Genomic DNA, 4703 nt, shown 5'->3' on the forward strand with positions numbered 1-4703 from the left:
CATGGTCTTGCTGGTAGCATGGAGTTAAGCTCCATGCACTTTCCCCCTCAGCCCCTGCATGCTTGGGCTACTCCTAGGAATTCCTGCATCAGCACCTGCCAATCCTGCTGGGGCTGTGTTTGTGCTTTCTCCCTGGGCCTCAGTGCTCTGGGCTGCTCTAGGAAATTCCTGCATTGGCACCCACTGGAGCCTGCTGGTTCCTGGAATTTGGTACCATGTGCACATATTCCTCCATGGCCCCCATGTGCTCTGGGCTGCTCTGAAGAGTTCCCACCTCAGCTCCTACTGTGTTCTGCTGGTGGTCAGAGGTCATACCCTGCACTCACATTCCCCAGTGGTGTTCTGGGGAGTTGCCTCTGCAGCACCAGCCTGCAGATTTGTGCACACTCCTGTGAGCCAGGGAACTTTCTGGTTCTGCTAATGAGGTCTGGGCCAATAGATAACAACAGTCAGCAAGATGGGACTCCTGGATCTCCTGCCTACCTGGGTATGGGTAGAGGTTGGGGAGCTGCCTAGACCAGGTCTGAGATTGGTGTGTGTGCCCAGATTATGCTCTTGGCTGCACTAAGATGTGTAGAAGGAGCACAAACAATGATGCTGGCTGGCTCCCCCAATCCCAAATTGCCTCCAGTGTTTTCCTCACTAAGTGGTGGATATTTTGTTCTGAAACTTAGGTTCTCTCACTTACGGTCTAGTCAGACTTTAAACTGACAAACGTTATGTTTGTTTTTTTTTCTGTACCTCAGGGCAGAGAGTCCATGCCTGGCTCTCTCAAAAATATCCCTCTCCCTCGGCTCTGCTGGGGTTGGGGTTACCATGGTTACCCTGTCTCTCTGTCTCTTCTGCTTTTTTTTATGTGATCATTGTCCCTGGTTATATAAACATATTCACTTCGGTCTCCATTCTTCTTCAGAGTGAAATGCTCTGTGAGTAGGTATAGATTTGTTGTGTAGGTGTGAAAAAGTGGATTCAGGCTCACTCTACTCTGCCCATCTTCCTTCCTTCCTTCCTTCCTTCCTTCCTTCCTTCCTTCCTTCCTTCCTTCCTTTCTTCCTTTCTTTTTCTTTCTTCTTTCTTCCTTTCTTTCTTTTTCTTTCTTCTTTCTTTCTTTCTTTCTTTCTTTCTTTCTTTCTTTCTTTCTTTCTTTCTTTCTTTCTTTCTTTCTTTCTTTCTTTCTTTCTTTCTTTCTTTCTTTCTTTCTTCTCTCTCTCTTCCTTTCTTTCTATTTTATTTTTTTAAAGGCCATGTATTATTTGCTAATTAATGGACACAACACAATATAATTTATTTTCAAATGTTTTTTTGAAAGTCTGTGCTCATAAAAATCAGGAAAAGTTGGAAAGAAAGACTGTTAAATCACTGAAACTTTGTATCTTACACAATCTTGTTTGTACAAAAATGCAAATTAAATATAAACCTAAATTAATGATAATTTTATGCAAATATGTTTTATGTGATCTTCAGTTATATATAAAAGTTTCTTGGTTTGGTTATTTGTGAAAATATCAATACCAGATTGAATTACTACCTATTGGCAGAAAGCCCTAAAAAGCTTACTTTACCATTAATCTTTTACATGGTTAAGTGCATTTCCTATTTTGAGATCACCTAAACACTGGAAAAAAAGAAAGAAACGAAAGGGCAGTATGTCCATAAACCAACAAATAATTTGGCTGTCATGTATCATAAAACACAACCCACACACACCCGTACAATAAACATTATGCATTACATACACACATGGGTGTACATGTGTGCATGCATGTGAACGCATACACAAGCACATACCCACAGCCAGTCATAAAACAAAGCCTAACGACGGGCTACTTCCAGTTCGATACTCAGCTTTGCATTTTTTCTTACTTCATTAAATGAATAATTTTTTGTCACCTTCCCATTCTTGAAGACAGTGTGGAGAAGATCTGGACCATACTCCTCTAGGTCTCCTTTTCCTTCTTCAAGTGTAACAAAATTCCCTGCTGGTGTCTTATGTAAAGATAATAGGCCTTTTTTGGACCTTTTCTTGGGATCAGCAACTGGGTCCTTAAGGACATTAACCCCAAGGCCATTGGTTACAACATAATTGCACTTGAAGGAACAATTCAAGAGATCTCTTGTGAACTTCTGTAGCAAACCACCACCAGAACCGAAGCAATATTTTCAAGACTTCATTTGTTTTGCTTCATGCCTTCTACAATCTCTTGTAAGGTATTAATATCTGCTCCATCTCCTTGAATAATTCTAAGATAAGGAGGCAGCAACTTGTAGCCCTTTGAGTTCTCAGTAACAGGAAACTTCTTACCTAAAATATCCAAAACCTTTAGTACAGTGTCAAGAGGATTTCCAGAATCAGGTCTGATTATTAGTGGTGCCTCTGTACTTCTTGATAGTATTAAATGTCTTAGATCTTCACCCCATATTTTCTCACAGGCATTAAAAATGTCATATCTATTGCTGACCACAGATGCGGGCACTGATGAAAGCTGTGATACTACATGTCCAAAAGCATCTTTTCCACCGTCTTTCTCCCAAGTTGCTATGGTACTGTGCTCTGCCACTGCAACAGAATAACCTGCAATAGGATCTTTTGTTTCATAGTGTTTTTTAATTAAAGCAATTCCTGCTACTGTGTCTGTGCCTTTGAAGTTAACCAAGTGAGCAGACCCTCCGATGCCAGCAGTCTCTTCAGAAGAGAGTCCTCTGTAGCCAAAAGCCATGTAACTTGGATTCCAGACCATCTAAGTTACCAGAGGTTTCTAACAAATATTTGGCCAATATTTTCTTCTGCTGTCTAGAATTTGTGGCCTCCGTGATTGGACTCCAGGACTGAACAAGAATAGTCTCAATCCAATTTGTAAGCCAGTAGCACTCGGATCTGTGTTTTCCACTGTGAAGAGAACATTTCCTCGGGGAATGACAGAGCCTTCGGGAACAGCTTTTATTTCTATTGGAAGATGCCCATCGTATTTCTCAAGAATGTAGTTCCATTCCTTTTCATTAAAGACATGATCTTGGAAATGCTCTCTGTAGATCTCTTTGGCTTCCTGGATTTTCTCTTTGGTTACTACTTTACCTTTTAAGTACTTATTAAGAATGTACTCAACCAATAAAATACTGTTTCATCGAATTTCCCCTTCCTTATTTTGGAGTCTTCTGTCTTCTTTACACAGCATTCAAAGTAGGAATAGACTTTGCTTGTGTTGGGTGGGTATGTTCATAGTGGGCAACCTTGTAGGGGTCGGTGGCCAGGAGGACGTTGAGCTCGGCCTGTACCGCAGCATTCATCTCGGACAGGAGAGAGGGGGCCGCGAGTGGCGGGCTGCCCGGCGCGCTGCAAGGGAGAAAAATGAGCTTCTCCGCGCTCCGATGCATAAGTCACCGCTCGGTCGGGGTGGGAGGGGAGAGGAGGGAGAAACGGGGCACAAGGAGGTGCCTGAGGAGGGCGCGCCCGCAGCCGTGACGCGATGGGGGGCGGCGGTGGCTCGTGTGCTCGCAGACTGGGGACTCCCGCGGCCTCCTCATTCCGGCGGGGACGCCTAACTTTATTTAAATATCGAAAAGAATAGATTCTACTGACACTTTCTTCTTATACTACATTTTATGTTTATAAATTACAACTCTTTTGATATATGTAGGATGGGGCTCATTTATTTTCACCTGCTGACTTGTATCATAAATGTGTAAGTACACCACATTGTATTTATCCATTCTCCTGTTGACAGATATTTTGAGTTGTTTCCAATGTTTTGGTACTATAAAGAATTCTATAAATACTCTTATACATGTCTCCTGGAACATAATGCTGAAGAATTTCATGGTATATGTTTGAAGTAAAATTGAGCATAAAATGTGTACATGTTTAACTTTATAAAATTAAGCCAAATTGTTTATCACGGTGGGGGTGCTGGTTACATTCCACCAGTGGTAAATTTGAATTCTTGTTATTTATATTCTTATAATACAAGTTATTAACTAATCTTTCCATTTTCCATTTTTTAAATAATTCTAGTAAGTACAAAATTAGGGCAATTATGATTAATTTCAAATTCCATGTTTATATTTTTAGACACGTTCTTACTCCTATGTAACTACTGTTCATATTTTCTCATTTTCAGGAGTGGCATGCATTTTACCATCTTGACTTTTAGGTATCATTTATACGGTCTGAATATTAATCCATTCTTCACATCTAGTTCATAGTAGACTTCTCTTAGGTAATGTCTTAAAACTTATAAAAAATGTAGCATGAGTAATTATACTCCTTTTCAGTTCCCCAATGATATTTACATTAGATACTGAAAATAATACTTAAAGGATGATGATGACATTTTATGACATTGTTAAGGAAGAAAAAATCTGCTTAGAGGTAAAAGATCATTCCAAATTAAGACAGAATGTTTTTGAAATCCTATATGTTCTAGGCCATGCTTTTTGTTATGCTTTAAAACACATCATTTTTAGAACACTTCCCTTTAGAATACATACTTTTTCCTGTTTGAAAGTATCCAACTGGTATTTTTTTTACCCTTTGGAATATTTGACAGATTAATTGAGTCTCTTGATTTTGGATTCAGGTCCCCTTAGTTATTTCCTGTTTGCACCTGAGCAAGTAAAATCGCTAATTTGTTTGTAACCAAAACACATAACAGATTAGTGAAATCTGTAGTTACATGTATAACACAAAACTATAAAAGCACATAAAT

The 4703-nt window shown here is 39.8% G+C and overlaps 1 pseudogene; it reads right to left on the reverse strand.

The window, feature by feature from the left end:
• Positions 1–1325: 1325 nt before the first annotated feature.
• LOC118931707 (nicotinamide phosphoribosyltransferase-like) lies at positions 1326–3285 on the reverse strand (annotated as a pseudogene).
• Positions 3286–4703: the final 1418 nt, after the last annotated feature.

This window comes from Manis pentadactyla, chromosome 4 (genome assembly GCF_030020395.1).
Source record: "Manis pentadactyla isolate mManPen7 chromosome 4, mManPen7.hap1, whole genome shotgun sequence".
In the NCBI taxonomy this organism is placed as follows: domain Eukaryota; kingdom Metazoa; phylum Chordata; class Mammalia; order Pholidota; family Manidae; genus Manis; species Manis pentadactyla.